At 46.6% G+C, this 24155-nt stretch overlaps 1 protein-coding gene across 4 annotated transcripts in view; it reads right to left on the bottom strand.

Annotated features, from left to right (window-relative positions):
• The window catches only part of raraa (retinoic acid receptor, alpha a), a 71337-nt gene that overhangs the window by 43925 nt on the left and 3257 nt on the right, over positions 1 to 24155 (bottom strand). The window contains exons 2-4 of one of the 4 annotated variants that reach the window (XM_049758806.2): positions 23735 to 24130; positions 15076 to 15145; positions 5825 to 5950 (exon numbers count right to left, since the gene is read on the bottom strand). The gene's annotated coding sequence lies outside the window, so the exon portion shown is untranslated. Of the gene's footprint in view, positions 1 to 5824; positions 5951 to 15075; positions 15146 to 21906; positions 22020 to 23734; positions 24131 to 24155 lie in introns of those variants that run through there. The other 3 variants (XM_049758804.2, XM_049758807.1, XM_068649363.1) reach the window with 3 other exon arrangements.

The following is a 24155-nucleotide window of genomic DNA, read 5'->3' on the forward strand; positions in this document are numbered from 1 at the left end:
ACCTTTCTAGGACGTACACGCGAAGGCTAGTAAACACAAACAGCAAGGATCCGATTGAGTGACCCAGAGGTCACAGATACAAATAGAAAAGCTTTGAGATTAAGAGCACGCATTAAGCACATATATCTACTCTATATTTGTTTACATACATACGGTCTAACGCTGAGATCGTGCCAGCTGGAAGCATGCAAAATAAAATTCAGTCATTCAATCACAGCAGCTGGATGGTGCCAAGTACGACCGAGGGGGCTTTAAAAGGCGGCTGCGCAAGAAAATCTGATCTTTTCTTTTTTTTTAATCTCGCGTGAGTGTGAGCGGTGACTCACAACAGCTCCTGCGTGACTACTTATAGTCTGTCTACAAATGTTGCTGCACCATTTGTGTTGAGCCCATCGTAAAAAGGCTCAATGTAGGACTCTGAAGAGCAAGTGGGACACTCATCTGGCCACAGTTAATCCCCCTCTAATAGAAAGACATCAACAAAGACGAATCTCTCCTTGTCCTCCCTCGGCTTCGCTCGCAGAGTCATAAAACTCCCATTTGAAAATGCATGGGCGCCATAAGCTGCCAAGCCTTTCTATTAACCGCGTTATAGTGTAGGTGACTATAGCTGCTGACGACAGCCGGGGAATTCGGCTTTCCATTAGGATAGGGGGAGGGAGGGGGCGAGGCGGGGGTAGATGAGATGCGAGGATGAGAAATGAGACAGAATTGAGTCATATTTCTCTTTGGCGCGGCGCTGCAATCCGACGCCTGGATGCTTGAGCGCGTGGAAAATGGCAGCGCTTATGAAATAAGCTTAGCAGCACATTTGCTAATCGTTAAAACGTGCGTATTTATCGGCGCGTATTTAGGAAGTCTCGCGCACCTCTGCGGCGACGGCAAAGATGGATTGATTGGAGGGTTCCTCTGAGACCCCCCCCCCCCTCCCCCGACACCCTCACAGTGTCCTTAGGCGCTCACCAGATGACTATTGATCGGTTAATTGATTGATTGGCATCTGGCCGACAATGAGTCAACAACATCATCGCTCTTCCGTGGACTCGGGCGCTCAGCCCCCCGCGCGACAAGAAATTTAAACAGCTACATCCTGAAGACAAACGTCTGCACGAAATTTCTTTCCCCTCAGGATGACGTTCAATAACTCTTTGATGCCAAACTTGTGGAGATAGTATCTTCCCTGAAACCACACTAGACTTCCCCGGCAACTTCAGATACATAAAAGGTACTATTTATTTACCCATAAATCTTTTATAATCCAAGCGCGCGGCAATTCCTCGCGTCCTTGAACGTGACACTAAACATCAACCTGCACTTGATAAGAGCATCTGCTTAATGTCTTTGAATTAAAATGTAAATGAGATTTCAATGGTTTGGGTGAGACTCCGACATGCCAGCCTGCATTTTTCCCCTCATAGTTCACCTCGTCTCATCCCCGCCTCCCTTTGGCGCTCTAGTCAAACACGGACTATGAAAATTAATGAGCGAGCTGCTAAAGCAGGGCTGACACTCAAGAACAAGGCTCCCGTCCCCTCTAATGGACCATATAGACAATGTCGGACGCATTTCAATTAACAGACAATGGGATTACATGATATCGTAACACATAGGGAGGGTCATGTGACACGTGACAAAAGGACTTAATAGGACGACGTAAAGGGGTGAGTGACACCGAGGAAAGAACATCTTAATGCACCGTCGCCACGGCGATGAATCGGGTCCGGCGATGGGGGGGGAGCGGCATCCGAAGGCCGCTAACGGCCGCCGCCGCTGTCAGACTCGCATTAACCTTGAGAACAGCCAGGGGAGCGTATTAGCCCCGCTGACCTCTCCGCTTCACACACACAACTTCTGTTGTGTATGAGTGAAGGGTGTGTGCGCGCTTTGTCAATCCGCTCGCCGGTGTCTTATAAGCGCCATCAGTGGGATTAAATCAGTCCATCAAAGGCTGTCTGGGTTGAAGTGAATTCGCCTAAGTCTTTCCTTTTGCCCCCGAGGTGAAGGTCTGTGTCGAGCAGTAATAGCACTCCCAAAGCTAATTTTGTGTACACAGGTGCGCCCGCCGGCGACCAGATGCGCTCACGGTTTGACAAAGACGATGACGAACATTTGTCCAAAGTCGACGGAATACAAACAAAAACTTCCATCTGATCAAAAGATGACTTTGAATTCAATTGAGCTGTGATAATATTTGGATTTTCACTGGCCTATGCAGAGGAAAAGAAAGTAAATATTTTGGGAACAGCACGTGTTTTGCTTTTTTTTTTTTTTTTTTTTTTGCTCCGACGGACATCAAGGCTTGTTGTCGACTTCCAACAAAATACATGGCCGCTTTTGTGCCAGCCTTGACATATTTTTGCCCACCAGACTGTCCTTCACTCACACTCCCAAGGCCTTGGGGGGGGGTGCAAAAAGCTTTTAAAGTGCATTTGTGCCTGAGTGGCCAGAACATTGCGCTGCTGTCGCTTCACCACGCCGGACGGCGCTAGTGCGCATCCGCACGGATCCGAACGGTATTTTTAGAAAGCTGCTGACAATATCATGTCCCCGAATGGGTATAATTGTATTATGCTGGAGGTGCTAAAAGCTTTGACTTGGGGAAAACGCGTCACAGCTCTCAAGATGAGAAGCTTTGAAGAAAAGTCAGGAGCGGCGCGTGGAGGACATACATACAAAGTCAGCATTAAAGAGAAAAAAATACTCCGGGAGGAGGAAGAAAGAATCCTAAGGGGCTAGTTTTCTAAGAACTCAAGAGAAGACAAAGGAGGATGATTTTCCATTTTGTGTAGGGGAGTAGGGGGGGGGCACGTGTTGGATGGCGCTTTTGGTATCGGCAGCTCTTGAAGGTTCTTAACGGCCCTGTGATGATAGATGAAAGACTGAACTTTAATCAGAATGGTGCCTGAAGCAGTTTCAGGGAGGTAAACAGATTATCAGTCAAGCCCTCCTTCCATCTTCCCTCTCATTCTGCCGTCCTCCTTCCTCGGCACATGACCACTTCTGACACCGGCGTGCCATTAGTCTCTTTCCCATCAGCACCTTCCCTCCTCCACCATATGCCCCTCATTTTTACCTCCACGCTACTTGTCAGGAGAAGAGACCACCCCCCCCCACCTTTGCAGTCCGTCGGAACTTCAAAGCGCCTGCCTCATCATCCGATTTTTATATCTCATAGCTTCATCCACCATGAAATTATAAGGTGCGGAATCTGTATGAAAACACGGGCTATTCATAGGTTGTTGTAATGGATTATTGTCATTTTTTTTTTCCCCACTTGCCCGGATTATGTGATGGAGCTAATTTGCAAGGATGTACATTTAAAAAAAAAAAGATGTATTGAAGCTTGTTCAAAGTTTCCCTTCCAAACGAATCAATAAAAACTTTACAGGCAAGCTAGCTGTGCGTGAGAAGAAAGCTCCACGTTCTAATTTGGGAGCTGTCAAAATGTGTCTTCTTCTTCTACCCACCATCATTTTGTCATGCATAGAATCGCACATGTTGCCTTGCATAACGACGCCGCCATCCGCGTTCCTCGTTTGAATCGTACACAAAAGCACCTCAGGAAAAGGAAAATGCTAATAAAGCTATTAATGATAGATCAGCACGTAATTCAAAGTGGCAGCGAGCGAGGAGGAAGACAAGATGGGGAGCATCGTCTTAAGAGAAAACCGGCGGGAAAAACGGGAACGTGTGGGAGTCTAGAGAATGCCGGATTGGGAAGAAAAAAAAAATGGCTTGTCGGGAAATTGAAAAGCTAGTTAAGCACTCACATGCTCGGAGATAATGCACTTGTACATTTAACGCACACATCAGAAGGGGAGGGGGGGGGGAGTGTGAATTGAGGCCATTACCTCTTTTTCAACAACTTCCCTCTCAAAGCATTAATTGTTTTTTCATTATCTGGTACATTCCAACGAGCGCAGTCAAATGAAGGATGCCAGATCAGAAACTCACACAATGTCCATCTTGGAGAAAAAATGCGGCCATTTCTCAATTGAACGCCGCTAATGCGAGAAATGCGATCGCTATTCTACATGTATTTATTTAGGAGGACCATAAGACAGTCCTGACTCAGGGAGAAAGGCTGAGGAACATAATCTGGAGAACAGTAACGAGTTTGCCGATGCGTTGGAAAGTTTCCGCCCCTTCCTGTTGCCTAAACAACATCTTATTTAATTTTTTTCTTCTTTGAAGTGGCTGAAGTCTGTTAAGAAAATGAACGAAGACTTTGGTGACTGCGGGAAACTACTCAAGTGGAGCTGAAAAGGAGAATAATAGGTGGCTCTTAAGAAGGGAGGAAATGAACAACTGAAAATCAATAAAGCTCCAGAAAGAGAGAATAGGAGAGCGACAGCAGATGAGACACGCATTGATTTTCGTAACGAGGGCCGAGCGGCGGGCCGGCGTGAGCGATGACGGCCGAACCCGGCCCTAAACAACCAAAGTGAAACGGACAAGATGAAAACAAAAGAGAACACAGGAGCGTAACAAAGAGAGACAGGAGGGGAGGGGTGGAGCCAACGAGTGAGAAAAAGGTACCTCCTTTACCTCCGTCTCAATTTGCACAAAACTTTCATTACTACCAATTTGGACCAGGAGCCGGAGGCCGGGCCATTAGGCAAACTCGGCATCAATCAGCCTAATCGCCCTCCCAGGCTGCTAAATTACAGCACCCGCTTGCTTATTAAAATTTGTCGCCTGTCTTCTAACGCTGTTGGAGATGAGATCCCCCCCCCCCCCTCAGACAAATGGCTTCTAAAGAAGAAGAAGCAAGAAGGAAAGATGGGACAGTAGAAGGTTATAAAAAAAAAGAAGAAGAATGGGCTCGCTGGAACTGAGAGGATCACAGAGCGAGTTGGGGGGGGCGATTATCTGGCTTGATTTATACACTCAAGTAGATGTGGTGTGGGTTCACACACACACATTCTCCCAAATTCATGCTTGTCAAAAGCAACACACACACATTTGTAAAGGAGCTTTGCCTATTGCACACTCAATCAAAGGCGCTCGGCAGATAAGACACATGATGAATGGTGTAATTGAAGACGGCGGTGGCGGGGTAATGCCGAATCGCTCCAGGTTCAGGCGGGAGGGTGGAGAAGAGCGTTGAGTAAATGATTAGCCGGCGGGATTTATTTTTATTGCCCGGTATTATTATAAAATATTGACACCGCCTGCCTCGCCTATTGTATCACGCCTCCGGATTCACTTTTTGGATGTGAGGTCGGATCAACAAATCACAAGGTCATTTAGTAGAGTGGAAGGAGGCTTGCTCCATCATCTAAATAATATTTAATATCTGATCTGTCCATTTGTCACGTGCTGGACTGTCCACACGGTTCTTCTGTAGAGGGACTCGCTCTTCATCTGTCCTCTACTTGTCTGGTCCACGGGATGACCCTGATTTACTGCGCTATACTTGTCGGCGCTTAATCGCTCTTAATGGATCTTGATTTGTGGCACATGAGGAGATCATCTCGATTAAGGAAGCACGCTAAGTTGTTGACCTTCTTGCATCATTTGAACTAGTCAGTATGAGGTGGCCAATTATTAACACATTTTGGACTGGGGGAAAAAAAAAGTTCATTTTGGTCGGACGTGGGTGGTGTCACATGACATGCTTTGCAAATCAATTGCAGAAGCACCGGCGGGACAAAAATACAAGCGTTTGCTGGTGCAAGCGTGCTGCGGTTGCGAGAAGCGTGTCGAGCATCAACACGTACAGGACACGGTAAACAGAACGAGGGGGGAGGAAAACCACATCGCCCTCTGTGTGCCAACCGTGACCTCACACGAAAGCGGACTCATCACACGGCATTTCTACCTCTGTTGGTCTGCAGCGGTCTTTTTTCTGCCTTGAAGTTCACACTGATTAAGAGGCACTCTGTTCAGCCAAGTGGGCATCCGGCCGGCAGACTACCCGCATCGATTGCTCGGACCGCCTCGCCTCCTGGAAGTAGATGGAGGGGGGGGAAGACGAAAAAGGGGCAATATTAGCTTAAATGAAAGTTTATTAGCTGCATCAGTCAGTCAGGTGGAGGGGAGGGGGGGGTGCCCCAGGCTGTTCTCTCTCAATCTATTTCCCACTCGCCCCCTCCTTTCTCATGTGTGAGGGGAGGGGCAGGCATGACGGGAAAACATTAGCTCGTTGGCAAGCCACTGGTATACCATCCAGTAATTGGCTTGGGTAATGCTCCTGTCCAAACAAATGGTGTGCGGCCTAACCTTGTTACCAGCAACCCGCCCTCATCGTGCAATCGGTGAGCGCTGACGTTTTTCTGTTGACATCTTTTATTCAAACATACCCAAATTGCATTTGAGGGAGGAGGCGCCGTCGAGACGCAGGAAGAGGGAGAAGTGCCATTTTTTTTTTTTTTTATGCTCTGCATCTCATCACCCGGCTGTCTGCCTGATAGCAAGCTGAGACGCTAATGTCTGGTGTGTGTGTGTGTGTGTGTGTGTGTGTGTGTGTCTATGAGTCATCTCCATCTTATCATCCGGATAGTACGCGAATGAAAAGGAGACAAATAACGGGCATATAGTGCAACGGCGTATGCAGAGCCATGTGTGTGTGTGTGTCATGGCAGCCCTTCACTCAACCAGCTATCATCTCCCACCAGACGGGCCCCACCAAGCTGACCCAGCTGGATAATGAGATCCATTATGATTTACGTGCCAAGAGGACAGCGAGACAGAACAAAGACACGCACACACATCGTCGGGGTGTACATGTCAAGGTGTGCGCCGATCTTCCGCTGGATGTGCTGATGAGCTCGGCCGCAGTTTCATATTTCACTTTTCCATTGTGTGCGAGTGTTAAGAGTGCAAGTCTGGTACTTGGACGACTCGGTGCCGGTGAAACCGGAGAAGTGAGACTCCACAATGCAAATTCACCCTCACACATTGCCCAAGGGGTCTTAGAGGCCAAAAGGTATTTGTGCGTGTGTGCGTGTGTGTGTGGTCGAATTTGTTGGCGCTGCAATGGCTGTCAAGCAAATTTCACAAAAGCAGTCAACACATTCCGAGTGTGGAAGCTGACAATTTGATATAAAATTCCTCAAGTCGTTTTAATGTGAAAACAAAGAGTATACACAAAGATGATTAAGAAACTGATGATTATTATGAAACAGAAATGACCCCCCCCACACCATTCTTGGTTGCGGGAATCCCCTCCTCGCACAAAAACATCAGCGCTTTGAGAGCAGGGCAAAGAAAACAATGGCAGGATTCTCTGCTGTTCCTGCTTTGCTCGGGATTAAAATGACGCCAACTCAATTAGTGAGCCCAAATGTCAGGAGATGAACATTGCCAGGGAGCAATAAGGACACCAAAAAAAAAAAAAAAATGTACAAACACCTCACATTTCTCCAGCTCAATATTGAATTTTTGGACACACAAGAAGGTAGATGAGAAGGAGCTGACAAGCTCAGTTTCAATAAAAAGGTCAAACAAATTAAAATAATATCAAAGTGAATGAGGTTGGCTCAGAGGGTGTGTTGTCGCTAAGAAAATATGAGGCGTGATAATTGCTGTTAATTGAATTTTAGCTTTTATTGCTCTATTGGCGTGGATTCAACTCATACGTGAAGGTATCACGAGATGGCAAACATTTGTTCAGTAGCAACTTTTTTATGTATCCCCACTAGGACAAATTTCAATATCCTCAAATATTCAAAGTTTCGTTTTGCCAAGTATATATATTTTGACATGACTTAAAAGTGATTTGGAGAGCAGGCTATGTTAGTTTCATAGGATTAAAAAAAAAAAAAAAAAAAGGTATGTGGTATTTTTCTATGATTTACAAGAACCCCGTGATGGATTTCCACGAGATGTTTTTTGGATTAGAGTCTTAGAATACTCATAAATAGCATGTGAATTGTATCTTGTGTTTTTGGCTGGCGCATAAGAAGCATACTGAATTTCATTGGATGTTTTTATGTTCCAAAAAACACGCAGCAATAAAAACTCGCAACCCATCTAGTCATTATCTCAGTTCTGCGTGCGTATGCAGCGATACGCTATCCCGAAACGGTCAGCTGCTCGCGCTGCTATTTTCAAAGTGTTTAGTCTGCTGGGGGACTTTTGGAAGCCACATTCACGCTGTTATGGCACCGCTCGGGCCTAAGTGTGCACGCTGCGACCAAAATAAGTCCCCCGGTGACCGAGCGCAACAAAACAGATCTCGGGAAAGGTGCGTCAATATCCCCCCCCCTCCCTCCCCGCTTAAGAAAACTCACAGTGGTGCCAAATCTAATCGCTTCCTTCAGCGCCAGGTGGTTTTCATTGACGGAGGTCCGACGCTCGGACGGAGGAAATTGGCTCCTCAGCGCGCGTTTATTGCTCGCCCAATCCGGGGAATGTGTTCCAAACACCTTTTTCCTATTACGCCCCACCATTAAGCGCCATTGTGCGGAATTAGACGCAGTCTACAGAATAAGTGGAATCTAATTCATGGCCTCTTTTTCACGGCCAGTGGCTGTGCTAATGAAGAGGATGAAAGAGAAGTGTTAATCAAACTGAGCATCTCATCTGTGGAGAAGAAGGAGCGGAGGAGAGATCTCAAAGTGGCTCCTCGGGGATGTTTGCAGGGGGGGAGGTGCGAAGGATCCCCAGCATATTTATCTGTTGTGTTATTATCTTGCTAAATGAATACTAGCTTTGTAAACTGAGCTGTCAGTTCAACAAAATCTAAATAAAACAAGTCCCCGGGCCCTGCCGCTAATAATTGCACGGCGAGATCTCCACGGGGGCCATCCCTGTCCGCTCGCCGCCATTGAATCCCTCCCGGGCTCGTCTGTTTTGGAATACCGGCGCTAACGAGGAGGGTCTGATTAGATTGAAATGTCAAGAGAGATAGGGACAATACAGTTATCTTCCGAATTATGGCCTATTAAAGGGCCCGAGCGGCGCGCCTCCCTTTTCGACTAACTAATCACCGAGTCCATTCATCATCCGCAGACAGGGGCGTCGTTTTTTGGAAGGCGCATTCCTTTATTCCGCTAGAATAAATCCGCCCCGACATGTTCAACCTGGTTGAACGTATAGAAGGAATCATATTGGAACTAGCAAAAGCTGTTGCAACCAAGGCCCGAAGTCTGCAAAAAAACAGCCAGAGAGGGAAAGGAGGAGCTTGGAGTGTCATTTCTCTCTCTGTCAGCTCCCTGCCTCCCCCGTTGTCCCCCTCTTCCTAAGTCCCCCATCACCCCCGTGAGATGTGGCTGCTTGGTGGGGACAATTACCGACTGACACTTCATCATGGGCCGCCCGACAGGCGCTGACGGCCCTCGTCCAAACAAATGATGCCAGGGTCGAGGTTGCGGGCCTGCCTCCGAGTCTGCCTGCCTCCAAGCCCCGAAGCGCGGCCCTGCGCCGCATTAGCAAACACGCACACACACTAAGAGAGACTCCTTTAAGAAAAACACATTTATCAGCATGCGGTGGTGGCGGGCAGGGGGGGGTGATGGAGAACGGGGCGCTCGGGGCGCTACACCGCCGTCAACTCCCATCCTCCGCCGCATTCATACGCACCCGGCGAGATTACACATTTAAATGTAATCATATGATGGGGTTAAAAAAGCCAACAAGGTAAGATGGCCATCAATCAGCGGCGCTGCGACAAATGCAGGAATCAATTAGCCTTGACATCCCTCTCCCCAGGCAAACCATCCACTCAGCCGTTCGTTCGCCTTGGGTGAGGAGCCGTCACCTTTACGCTCAAAGTGGGTCAACAGCTAATTGTCAAAGGAGGAATATTGCGGTTGATAACTAAACATGAGCACACACAAAAAAAAAAACAGGACTGAGAAGAAGCCTATGATGGGGAAAATTAGACGCAACAGGTATCGACACATACTAGTGGTATCGGTACTTGGTATCGGCGACGACTCAACAATAACTAAAAACTAAAACAACTATCATCATTCATACAAAGCAAAACAACACCGCCATCTAGGGGGCTCTGTTAATTATTACAAACCTGAATCCCAAAGACACAATTATCAAGACCCTCTTCTACACACACGTTGAAAAATTTCACGAAGAAACCCCTGTCTAGATGCCTTCAACATACTTCCTTGAGACCAATTACTACTTTCCTACGAGTCCAGGATTTTGGCGCCATCTTGTGACAGCAGGGTGTAAGTTCAAGAGTAACAAGCAAACCACATCCAGTGAGCAACGTCTTTTCTCATTCTGCGATTTTCCACCCGTTTTTATTATCACATTCTTTTCATCCGTGTAACTGATGTTTTCCCAATTGATAAATGTGTTTATGTGTTTACAAGCCACTGTCGAAGATAAATAAAAAGCCGAGGTACTGTGGTGGGAGGGTAAAAATGAAGGGCGAGGGAGGAGGACGGGGGGGGGGATCAGAGTCATGCGTCATGTTGGAGCGGCCCTTGAGAACACTCTCAATCTTTCTGTCAATATTCAAGCGCGCCGGATTGTGTACGCCATCATTAAAAAACGGACACGTCCCTGTTTATTCATCATAAGGACAAGTTGGGTGTTGCCAGTGTGTGTGTGTGTGTGTAGCGTCTTTAAAAATGGCCGCACGTTGGACAGTAATGTGACGCTCGTTAGTCATGTTGGCGAGAAAAAGCTACCGCTCGCCTACCACATGTAAATTTAAATACGATGACATCATACAATTGCTTACTTAAAAACCAACAGGTGAGAGCATGCATCAATGCCACGTGACCCGCAGAGAAACAATCATGGGGGGGGTCCGTGCTTGACATATACGATTCATGTGGTGGTGATGTTGACCTGCCAGGGTCACTGCTGGCTCATTCCTGCACACACAGCCCCATCATCCGTGTAACTGGACACTAGCAAAACAGTGACACACACATACATCAGTCACTCGGTAGAAAGGAAGACAAGCGGAGCATCCCACAGGTTGGACCACATAGGTGGGCTTGGGAAAAAAAAAAAAGACAAATGTGTTCAGTATGGGGTGTCAGGGTGAAAGCTACAAGTTGTCTTTAAATATTATGCAGGTGGGTGCATTTTTTTTGTCCACCACTTCAGAAGCAATTGTTCAGCCCGTGTTCACCTCGCACTCAGCAACAGGAGGCGACTTCATACGCTGACAGCTTTGTGGTAATAATAGAGCACGGGCGGGCGGGTTTGGGCCCCTTGCTAGTACGAGTGGCGTGCTCAGTCAAGCGGAGACTTTGCCTAAGAGAACCCGCATGGACTGTAATGAGACCGCGGGGAGACGAGAAGGATGGGACAGTAGAGGAGAAACCAATAGTTGGGAAGAAAGACAACCAGGCCAAAGTTTTGAGGTTTGGGATTGGATGATGTTGTGATTTAAAACATTGTCAGTGCAATTAGTAGAGTCAACAAGATTATTTCTATTGCTCTGGAAAAAAACTTCCTAAGCTGAAGTTTCCACATTAGAGGTGAACCTCGATGGTTGAACAAGAGTTAAAGCGTTATCCAATACAAGGCCGTTAAGGCCTTAGGCCAGATACTAAATCTGACATTGAAGCAAAGAGAAAAGAGAACAAGGCAGGCAAATCCAGTAAATTATAAAGCGAATAGCTCCGCCCCCCTCGGGGATAGACGATAAAGACTCGATTGGGCGCATAGTATCTTTGGGTAACTAGAAGAGGAGGCTGCTAAAAGCTATGACTGTGGAAAAGTGAAACAAACCACAGAACTAAAAGCCTTTCAGTGTGAATTATTAACATGTTCACAGTTTAATTCAAGAAACACAACCGCCGTTGTCCCATTTGACCGTCAATCCTAATCAGCGTGTCTATTGTTACCAGTCCCCAGCGTATTTTCCACATCAGCTTTTAAAACCACACCAATGTGTGTCAAACATTCGGGGATTTGGATGACGATAAATGCGAACCGCAATATCGGCGCGACCCTGTTAGTCAATTTCGAGATTTGTTGTAACCTAAAAACACATGCAAAGTGTTACGAGCGCCTCATCGTCAGCCCCGAGTGCGTGCGTAATACGGTGAAGAAGTCACTAGGTTCTTGAGGGGGAAAAAAAAAAGCAAAAGTAAACATGGCAAGTGTGAACACAACCTAACTGGATCAACAACAATAACTTTCTGTTGGACGGCTTCAGTTTCTGCATGGCTGCTCGCTGCCTGACTCCTCGCTCGGCTCCCCGCAAGCCACAGTTAATCCCCGTAGAGCCAAAGGAAGGCCTCAAGATCATCCCGCGGGAAAGCCGAGAGAGGGAAAAAAAGCCGGCGAACGACTCTTCTGAAGTCCTCCGTCTTTCCTCTGGTGTTGCTGTTGGATGGTGACCTTGCTGACCAGCTGCATCGTCTCCCGGATGGGTCGGCTAACCCGCACCACGTCCCTGCTTACACTGGCACGAGCCCTGAATGTTGGGCGGAGGCGCTATTCGTGTAACGTTGAGGTTTTTTCGACAGGAACATCTCGTTCTCGATCGAACCGGGAAGAATATTTGGATTCGGAATTATTAAGAGGCCTGTTTCAGGTCTTCATCAATGTATGGACAACTTGTGACTACTGCAGTTTCTGTCCGTCCTCTCCTTCTCCCCTCAGGGATTCCCCGGGGTTGTCCGGAGCACATGTGTTTTGGTTTAACTCCATCGGAGTCCTATCTCAAACCCGGAGCGGGCCAGAGGCTTTGTCAGTGGCACCATTAATCAAGTGTCCTTTAACAAAAACAGAAAACCAGATGAGAGACAAAAGGAAGAGGCATAGAGGGGGGTGGGCGCTTATTTAGGTGGGGGAGGAAGGGGGGATGCTTGACCCAGATAGACGCCTTTAATAAATCAAGCAGTAACAATAATAAGCAAAAGTTTTCACGTAGCTCGAGGAGGTATTAATGTGGGAGTCTTACAGTAATTGTGAAAAAGCTCTGGAGAAAACCGGTTTAGGTTTAGGATCTCAGTGCCTGTTTGGATTAATTAAGGAATTCGTCTGTCCAAACGCCAATATAAATTGCCATCCAGCCAAAAAAGTATTTCGAGACGTCGAAGCGTTAGCTAAAATTTTCCGCTAGCCGTAGAGCTCGCAAGCTAGTATCACATGCACGCTATTTCATCAAATAGGTATCAGCATATTTTACACACACACACGTGAGGGCCTCCTTTCTCCGTTCCCAGTAGTCCCATCTCAATAATGGCCCCCCCATCGATCCTGAAACCTCCTTGTCCGCACTCATTGCTCATCGATCGGCACCTTGCAAAGAGTCTCCGAGGCCTCCTTCACATCCTCACCTTGTGTGTGTGTGTGTGCACGTGTGTGTGCTCATCACTTGATGCTGTCTTGGATGGTGGGAGGTTTTACTTGATGCGAGTGAGCGCTTTACACACACAGCGGTAACAAAGGCATGTCGGGGATATACAGTGCACGTGGAAGCTAATGGGGTCTCTGGGGAACAGGTGGCACCCCCACCCCGTCCTGGCTTGTGTTCCCAATATCTGTTTTAGCTCCTTCAAAAGACCTATTTTTATTTCTAATTGTGTTTTTGGGTACAAATCACAGCGTGAGGTCGCTTTTGTTGTAAGAATATATTCTTGACTCTTTTATGGAGAATGAACGTCGCGTTCATATTAACGTTTTACAAGCTAGGCGAGATGTTCTCCCGTCGTTGTAACCACGATAGGCCGGCTGGTTTTCTGTTTGAGCAATCTGGGTTCTCTTTGGCTTTGGATCGGCACCAAGTCAGGCTGCACAATACTCTACTGTGTTTGGCGAGCGGCAAAGTGTACGGCGGAGACATATGTTACGCGTATGTCGGGACCTGGATGGCATGCGGGAGTGTATTTTTGTTTGGACGCCATTCCGAGAATGTGTGTTATGGATTGGAAAGCCGTCGCTAGTTACATCATGATGGCCGTGGATTTTCGCATATGCTTTTTGGGACACTTGGCAGAAGGTTCTTCCCCCTGAGGCGGCGGTAGATCGCGGGAGATGAATGACAAGTGCAAGGAGAATCTGGGAGTCCAATAGCTGACATGTATGGCAACATGTGGGAGGGAAGGGGAGGGGAGGGGGGGAGTGCACCGCCCAGCCTGCTTGCCCACCACAGGGAGTTTGTTTTTGTTTCTGGCTGCCAAGTTCCTGTCAGGAGGCGCCCCGAAGAGCAACTGCAGACTACTCCGCACGGTCGGCTACACCCTCTCGTCTACACCGTCGAGCTGATTTTCGGGCGCTTGCTTTATAACAACGCTCCGATTTAAAAAAGATTCCAGATTTGCTACCAAGGCATACTTTGAAGAACCCGTTTTGTTTGGCGGCTTCATTCATAACTAAATGTGATTCCAGCTCGTTAAAAGATTTACACTAATTAACACTTATAAACGTGGGGATAAAACTGCACTTTACGACGCCATTTGTTATGTTGCGGCTATCGTAAAAAAACGGCGCGCACTAAATTAAACTATACAAGAGGTTTCTGGCTATTGTAAAAATGGAGCAGCACTACATAAACGCATATTTAGTGATTATGGTGAAGAAAAAGCGGAATGATTCAATTATTCGGTAATCGTTTTGTTTCGGGTGCCACATGGAAAAATTTTGCTGTAATTGAAAGCATGACAGCAGTTAGCGGGATGCGCACATATGTGTTTGTGTGAGCGAAGGAGAGGTCAGACGTGGTCACATAAGAAGCCGAGCCATCCGAGTAGGCGAGACAAGAGGAATCGCTTCCTCTGTCTGTATGGAGAGAAAAAAAAAAATTGGAGCAAGAAGAGGGAAAAAGATGGTGGCTGCGGTTGATGGCACAAGGCGGAAGAAAAAAAATTCTGATCAAAAACAAATATGGAGTGCCACACGAGACAACGAGGGCGGTGGGCAGACCGCCGTGACCTAAAGCACGCCGAGTGTGAATCACTGGAGGCATGTGTTCCACATCAACCGCCGGGGCCACTTCCCAACCCACTTACAAGTCCCCTTCTAAATCATGACTGGAAGGAAAGAAGGAGCGAGATGGGCTGGATGGAAGAGCGGTGAAGATAAAAAAAATTCAAGCCAGTGTTTGAAACAAAAAGTATAACCCCACAATGCTGAAGATGGAGTTTGATACAGAGGGGGGGATCCAATTATGTGGAGCGACAAATTCGAGCTTACCCCCAAAACGTCAATCTGGCCGTCTTTGGATGTGGAAATCTCCCCTCCAATCGATTGCGGCTTTTAAGCTCTGAGAGATGGGAAGAAAGAAAGGGGAAGATGTGAAGAGCTTTGTGTGCTTCTTTCGCCACGTGTTCCAGCTTTAGTGACTCTCAAGGCTCAACCCTGTCGGGTTTTCCAATCGCTCGGACCTTCTCTTATTGGGACTCCTGGAGTCATGACCTCATTTCCTTCCTTTACTTCCTGTTTGTGGATCTTAAGTGTATCTCGACTATTGATGGCGTGAAGCCATTTTGTACAATGGGGTGGTCTCTGCACGATGATTGGAGTGGACAGGAATGGAGTCTTGGGGGAATCACATCTTCATCCCTGATGATCGGTGAAAGCAACGTGCTGCAGACGTTCACCTTTAATGCACACATAAGTAGAAAATGGGGCCCCGCTCGCTGCTGGATCCCAGCCAGCCAGGTCCATCTGCTTTTCAAACGCGACACCATTTACCACATGTGAAGGTCTCAATTGCGGCAAGCGGAGAGCGGTATCTCATGATACTCAATGTCAGAGCCATCACTGGCACCCGAGACTGTGATTTGTGTTCCTCAAGAGCTGCTGGTTAAAAGGGTTTCATCGGAGCCGCTTTCACACTCAAGTGAAATCAATCATCAGTTGCGGGACATACTGTTAGTCATTGTGACAGCGCTAACCCGCCACTGCCAATCAGGAACCGGGAGAGCGCAGGTGTCAGGTCACGGCAGCCCATCAACATGGAAAGCCGCAATTTCAATTTCACCCGACCCCCACTAACAATCTGGCTTCAGTAAAACGCTATCAGCAACTATAAACAATCTGAGCCTGCCTCTGGATCTCAGCAGTGGAAACCCCCCTTTAGTCACATATGGATCACATGACCTTTCTTGACATAGAAGATCCCAATGGAAGGATGCAAATTCACACACGCTCCATCCAGACTCGCCTTTGTCCTTTTAGTCAGCCGGACAGAACAATGAGGAGGGTCACGCAATCCTTCCCAGCGGGATGGAGCACATCCACACTGAGAAGAGGAAGAGGCAGATGTCACATGGTTGCCAAAAAAGAAGTCACCCACATCTTATTTGTGATCAAATACGCAATGGCGGGGTCATCGAAACAAAATGAAAAGCAATTATTAATCGATGAGCTGTTTCTATGTGCCAGATTATTTCTAACATCCTAAAAGAAGGAAAAGCAACTTTATTTGTGGTGATGTGAATCATTCATTACTGCTGACTAATGCTTATTTCATGACTATCTTTGTTGCCATTATTCATCCACCACAAAACGTAATGTAGCCGCAAAGTGTTGACAATAGATTTAGAAAAGACGGCGGTCCTCTAAACTCTCTTTCATATGCAAATGAGGCTTTACAGGCTTGGTTGGAAATGATTTAGGGTGGCAACCAAGCTCGGGGTCTTTATGTTTGGTCTAGTCGCGGGCGCTCGTATATCACTCCTGATCATTCATCAATTAGCATCTCGCGGCCACCTGTCGGACACATCCTAGCATAAAACATTCCTCGCTCGGGCAGTTGCTATACGAAAACACACCGATGGGTTACGTAACCGACATCCCAATGACAAATACTTGGAGTTGTTATTGATTTTCAAAATGTGGAGGCTACACAACCTCAAAAGTTGTCTAGTGGAAAATTACACAGCACCAAGTATGTGAAAGGTAAAGTGTTAAAAAAAAAAAAAAAAAAAAAGTTGTGTTTTGATGTTCCACCAGGCTTTATGATCTCAGCGCCCGGAGCCTCCCGAGACACTCCGTGATGGGAGCAAAGGCAAATAAAACATTTCTCAAAGACTTGAGGAATTTTAACTGCTGCCTGCCCAAGCTACACAGATCCCCATTTTTGGAGATTTGTATGCAAATTTGAACTTTCATGCAAAGCCCCTCGCTGGCACTAGACAATACCTTCAATCCCAAAACCGCCCCATAAAAGCCCTTCAAACTTTTTTTTGTGTTATTTAGAAATACTAAAAATGTCGATAAATGGCCGAAAAATACAGGCTCAATCCATCGAAGCACAATGTAAGGACAAAATAGATTTGCCAAGTCTTCATCAAACATTATTTAAGTCACGTTCTTAGCAGTGAAATTGCGCAATCAGTCTCGAATAAGACATTAAAGTTCAGAAGAGGAAGGGAAAGGAAGAGCATGCTTGGACGTCATCCAGGAAACTTGACGTTGTGACAGTGGAAGCAAGATTCATACATGAGATAGAGCTGCCCTTAAAAACGACTTAGGCAATAATTGGGCATTAAATATAACACATAAAAGATTAATATTGTGGTAAAATTAGATTTTTTTGTTTTTACACTGGAATTAGATTCATTCATCTTGTGCGTCACGGCTGTGTTAGCATTAGGAGCACATGAGCGCTACGCACAAAGCCAGCGATTGTGCGAGCAAATGTAATTTACCGAGCAGTACATTCGGTGATATTAATTACAAATAAACAAGCGGATATTTGTGCTGCTAGCAATCAAAAGTGCCTTCACACCAACGTGTCACCTCCTGAGTCAAGTCTGTCCGCTGAGAAACATCTGAAGGTCTGCCGCAACATAACACCATGCCTTGAAACCGGATGGAAAATTCCAGGGACTGGTCAACCACACCCCGGACTGGTCGCCGGGAACATAAAAATTCCCGCTGTGATTCTCCAAATGGAATCACTTTTCGAATCGATGAATTTCCTGAGGCTACGTGGAAGATAAACAATCTCACACTTGGCTGCAGACAAGGAAAGTGCATAGCGGTGTCATCTGGACAAAATATTGCCCGAGCAAGATAAAGGCTATCCGCGGGGTGCTGTTTGAAGACAGCAGGAAGGAGGAGGGTGATGGGTGACCAGGAAAAGGCTTGACCTTTGGGGCCAATAGGTGATTAGTAACATTTATCATACCTGCAAATCTGCTAAACGAGCAGCCGGACAGCTTCTCTCGGAAGGATTCCACCACAAAGTAGAAAAGGAGCCCAGAACTGGCAACCCGTGTTTATGAGACGGACAATTATTGGAATCCCTTAAGTGGGAAAATATGTCTTGCTGGCTGGCACACAGCAGCGGCAGCGTTACATCATTGACACCATTTTGAGAGCCTGGGTTGGATCACGGGTTTCAACCGTGCCAAGCGAAAGCCGTGTATTTCATGCATGGTGAGCCAGGCTTCAAACTTGCGTTCATTGGAAATGAAAACAATAGTCGGAGGATGAAGAGACTTTGTGGTTAAATAGGAGGCTTACGCCTAATGAAAGCCAGGCAAGGTATTCGCATCTGCACACAAGCGAGCCACAGAGACACGGTTCAGTCACATGGAGGAAATGACAAAGAGCCAATTGAGTGCAGGAACCAGTTTTGGCTCCACCCCCCCACCAGCAGCGCCCCTGACAGCCACCCGCTAAATTCATGGATTCTTGGGCTCCGCTCCAAACAAGAATGAGAAAATCCTCCCGACGTGGGGCACTAATAACAAACTCTTACGCAACGAGCATCCTTCAAATGATTTTGTAATTAAAACAAACACAGTGGCGCAATTAAACACTTGCGCTAGCCTACTGGACATAAATTAAACAAATTGGAAGTGACAGTTCTATGTCATTTCCCACACTCCGACATACATATCCTAAAAAAAAAAAAATAATAGGGACGGCTGAATGCAAGTCAAATCACCGTGGAGCAAAAAGGAGCCCCGCCTGGAAGCGAGTCAACATATTTCATACATGTAAGGTGTAGGAACAACACACTCGGGGGCGCCCGCCTTCATTTAGATGAAAATACACCTCGACATGAGGAAATAAAAGCATTTTGAAGCCCCCTCTTGCTACCGAGCGGCCTCCCGTAATGTGCCCAGTCAATGGACTGTGGGTCTATTCAAGTGCAGACGGGCCTCAGCACAGCTATAAATAATGTCGGGCGGCTCGCGTGAAACCCTAATCACCATTGTGCTGTCAGCCAGCAGACAGGACCGCTTGTTTAATTTACTGCGACACATCTGTCTCAGTTCTGCCCAATTTAATTCGGCAATTTCAACGAGTAACTTTTGCAGCCATTGATCAATATGCGGCGAATCAACAAAAGTGCAATCTTCATGTATCTTCGTCGGACGGACTAATGCACAGGTGTCAAACTCAAGGCTCCGGTGGCCAGATACGGCCCGCCACAATAAATTCGTGTGTCATTACTAGAATTGCAAATTGTCTTCACTTTTAATAATGTTTTTTTTTTATATTTGACCAGTTTTTACTCGGCTCATTTGAAAACGAGTTATTTGTTTTGTAGCTTTTACTGTAAATAATGAAGTGCTCATACATTTATTTGGGTTGACAGTCATAATGGCCCTCCGAAAGAAGCTACGACGACAATGCGGCTCGGCAAAAAAATGAGTTTGACACCCCTGTACTAATGGTTTTGTAGCGAACCGGTTGTCATAGGGCGAGAAGCGAAAACAACAAAAAGGCGAGACTGACGCCATCAACGCTCGATAACCACACCTCATTATTGGTCATATTACCCGCACTTCATTACATTACGATTCCATTAGCGTGGCTGCATTAGCATACCGCAGTCACCTCTTTATGGACGCCACGATAAAAAATGATTACCACAATACAAAGGTGAAATTGTGTCGGGATGAAAAATAAAAGTATGGCCGGAGTATTTGAAGGCATCCACACAAGGATGCACACAGGTAACAAGTTGCACACCAGCGATCATTTCACTCAATCGTATGAGGCGGTAATTCAGGCTCGGCAGCTGGGAGCGGAGAAATCCAGCCATCCAAAAGACTCTTCAGTGCAACATGACAGTGATAAGGCCTGATGGCTCATCACCCAGTCTGGCTGCATCATGACGACAGCCCGCACAGACAAAATAAGTGGCTCACTAGCTTTATAGTCGTGACGCTCACGAGCCGAGGCAGCGGTGCAGTACGGGTGGGAGGAGGAGGGGGGTGACACACTGCCGCCGAAGACATGCTAGCTGCCGCGGCTAGCAAGGACTCATCATCGTCCTGGACCCATTATACCCCCCCCGCCGCCGTGCTCGCTCGGTTCTGATGAATGCAAGCGCGCAACTTGAGCTAATATGCAAGCAGCTGCGACTGCACCAGCTGGCTAACACACAGTCAACGCACGGGAGGCACAATGGAGAGGATTTGTTCCAGGGTCGGAATGCGTCGTGATTGGAAACTGTGCACGTGTGTTATGTTTTTGCAAGGTCTTACAGAGGCTTCCCGAAGATGAAGGATAATGCAATCCAGACAATAACTGACGCCATCCGGTGCAAAAATATCTTGTCTTTTTGCAATTCCTCTTTAAGACGTGGCTCCGATCTCAAATTCCATTGTATATTAAAAATTCATGGCCCTGTTGGCTTTCTGATAACACAACATCATAACACTAATAGAGCTCGTTCACTTGATCAAGCTAGGCTAGCCTTTTGTGTATGGAAAAAAAAAACATATTCTTTATCCTCTGCGAAGAACGACTATTATTACAAAGCTGCTGTGTTGTACTGCCCCCTGGCGGCCATGACAAAACAGCAGGGATGAATGTTTCAAGTTACGAGTGTGGCGGCAGAACAGAATTTGTGGGCACCGCTTTCAAGAGTGGATCCGTTCTACTGACAGAAAAGCAATACAACAACTCAAGGCAACTAAATGTGTCAATGATTTCAAGGTCGAGAAAAGCAATTTATGCCGTGGAACGCAGTCCCAATCGATAAAAGGATAATGTGTTATATGGGTCTTTATCTCAACCTCATTAGGGGAGGGGGGGGGGGGAAACGTGGCCTGATTCTTGAGGCAAATTAACATAGTTGAAGAACCTAAAATATCGTCGGCGACGATCCATTCTGGGACACTTTGTCACGAGACATGCAATGGAGAGATTAGCCATGGAAACGCAGACTCTTCCCGTGTATTGATGAGCTTCGACTCTCAGTAAATGGACACGTTTTATCTCTTAAGGCTTCATGGGAATTATCTTCTAATTTGTCCATATGAGCCGCCTCCATCTATAGAAAGGATTTGATGAAGTCATTTAGAAGCAAAAAGGAGATAAATGGAATTTCCACAGATACTATAATTTACAGTATGCAAATTTGGGCATCACTCTCATATATATGTTGTTAAAGGTTATCTTTCTAAAAATAACCTGGATTGACCGTAAAAATCGACCAAATTAATCAGACATTCCTTGGAAAGACACAAGGTTCTTTCAGCGTGTGCTTGGATAACCCGGCCGGCCTCGGACCGCTTTGCAAGCGACCCTCTCCGGGCTTGAGGTGAATATCAAGCACGAGGTGTCCTGCCGCTTTAAGGCCGGGATGAAACGGTTATTCTACCAGCCTGACCTAATTGCGCTCTCGCTCCGCTGACGCGAACACGGCGAGCGGTGCACTCTGACACGTAAAGATTATTTAATACCATCAAAGCCATCAAAAGAGGAATGGAAGGAGAGTTAAAAGAGAGGAGAGTTTTAACCCTGGCGTGTCTGAAAAATAATCGGAAAAAAAAACAAAAACACATCAGTATGCACAAGTGGGCCTGCCTAAGTGCCGCCGGCCAACATGAGTGGAGCTTTCACATCTCAACATCACAGACTCTTCTCCTCTTCCCAAAAAAAAAAAAAAAAAAAAAAATCCCATTCGGCTGCAGCTACATTCTCTTGGTATCAGCTCCCGCCCTTCTTCCCTCTCACTTTTCCCACACTCACCCCAGTCCCTGAGGCTCTGACGACGTCATTGGACACCACAGCCAAACCACTGTAATATAGCAATTTATTTTAACTTACTCGGGCAAAGTCGGCCTTGTTTCGTTTCGTCTGCCTTATTAGCGTCGAATACTTTTACTCCGATTTGAACTTTTGCAAGCGATGCTTTGAGTGAAAACAAAGAGGAACCAAAATAGTACATTTTGACAACGTGGGGGCAGGACTGGGTGGAGGTGTTTACCATTAAACAAGCTCTAGGTGACATCTCTGTAGGGAGCACGTCTCACCTGTCAGTGCTTGGTGTGTTTGTGCTGCATGGCCACAGCTTTGGGCTTGTCAAAAAAAAAAAAAAAAAAACCAGGCGAGCTGCGGCCAGGAGACGCGTCGAGCGCTGCAGGCCAAATTAAACCAAAGCACCTGTCACTGGGCGAGACAAAAAGAAGAAAAAAATGAGAGGGGGCTTTTCCATCTCCATCCAAACTTTACCACTAGTTCAACGAACGCTTCCTGTTTTGCGAGTTCAAGCTGCACGACAATGTGACAAAATGTCATCGGGGGAGATTCGTGCCAAGCGAGATGAGGATAGAAGATATGTAAACAAAAAACGTGAAGAAAAAATGTCCAGCAGTGGAGAAAAATATGGCAGGCCAGTAGGAAGACATGAGTGGGCACTTCCAGCGTGACACAGACGCCACCCTGATGACACATTTAGTCCAACGTGATAACCAAGGCGACCAACGACACCCCGTTGATGCACGTCAAAGAGGCCCAGATGTATGAAGTCGATAAACTCCCGACTCAAAAGGGCAATATCGTGAAATATTCGTGGAGAACACACATTTCCGTGATAATCGAACGGCATAACTACGAGCGACACCCACCAGGAAAAATGACAAGGTAGGAAAACCCTCAAAGACACGAAACTTCCCAAAATATGACAAGCTGTCAACCGCATCTTGTCTGAATGTCACCGGCTGTCAAAGGAAACAGGAAGTGGGCTGAGGTGTCATTTCGTGTGGCGCAAGAACGTTACAATTCAATAAATCAAACGTCATGGTGTGTGAGGTGAGGTGTGTAAACACAGCACAAGTGCTTGTTACACTTGTTTAATAAAATCTCCACAGACTATAATCTGTCCTTTTTACGAGATGGAATTTTACAAGATCACTCTGCCGGGTTACAAAACTACAAACAGTGCTGACATGTTGGCAGGGTTTAATGCGAGGTGTTTACAAATTGCTCGGAATCGGGATTTGGAGCCAAGTCACTGATGCAAGAGTGCGTTTCGGGACTTGACTAACTTTCACCCAGTTCAAAATTGCACATTGTATATTTGAGTAGCTTGAAATAATGCTAGCTTAATGCTAACACAATGCAAGACACTACAGAATAGGGCGGCGCCATATTGGAAAAACCTGCAATATGATAGTTGAATATCACAATATTGATATTATTGCCATATATTTAAATGTTATTAGTGTTATTATTATTACATGCTGCAAAACAAGAAAGCTACAAATATTCTTACCTTATTAATTGGAATTAACCTTGATAATGTTCAACTAACAGATGAATACAATTGTATGCCCAGAATTTATTGACTTAAGGGACAGTGCATATAAAATATTCCCAACTATAGTGAGAATTTTGTTTGTGCAGCCAAGATTACATTTCCAAGCCAAGCTTGCTGACAAACAAACCAATCGACGCCGGAAAATATTCGACAATAAAAGTCTAATTTTCGCCGACTTTCACAAAAGCAAGCCGGTGCACGAATGTTTATTATTTTTAAATAAAACACACGTCAAATTAGCGAGTGTCAGTCTAGAGCGCCAGGTGATGGAGGTGGCCGCCGGCGTTGAGCCGCGCGTTATCAAGTGTTGACAAGCTGTCAGAGTTGGAGTACTACCTGGGACCTGTTGGCTCCTCCTCGATAGTCCTCCTCCTCCTGATCCCTTCCGGGGCTGTTCGGTGGAAGTTCGGTCACGCAGCTTTGCCTCCACCCCCGCTTGTCCTTCAAACTTTGCCGGCTGGGGCTCGATATTGTCCTCCCGAGCGGATCAGTTCGGTCCCCGTGCGTAATGAGAACCAGTCGGTGCGTAACGGTGCGTTTAGGGCCGGCGCACCGCGTTGGGAGAACAGACGAGTTTGGAGCGCAGCTCCTCTCGATGGCAACCATCGGCGACTCGCTTCGGTTCGGAAAGCCAACCCCGGCGTTGAGCCCGCCCCTTTCCTCTCATGAGGTCCAGTGGTGGAGAGTGGACGTCCTGCACTTCTTTGCTCCACTCCAGATGTGCACGGTGCTCTGCACGAATAATAATATTCATAAT

Source organism: Syngnathus scovelli, chromosome 21, assembly GCF_024217435.2.
Source record: "Syngnathus scovelli strain Florida chromosome 21, RoL_Ssco_1.2, whole genome shotgun sequence".
Taxonomy (NCBI): domain Eukaryota; kingdom Metazoa; phylum Chordata; class Actinopteri; order Syngnathiformes; family Syngnathidae; genus Syngnathus; species Syngnathus scovelli.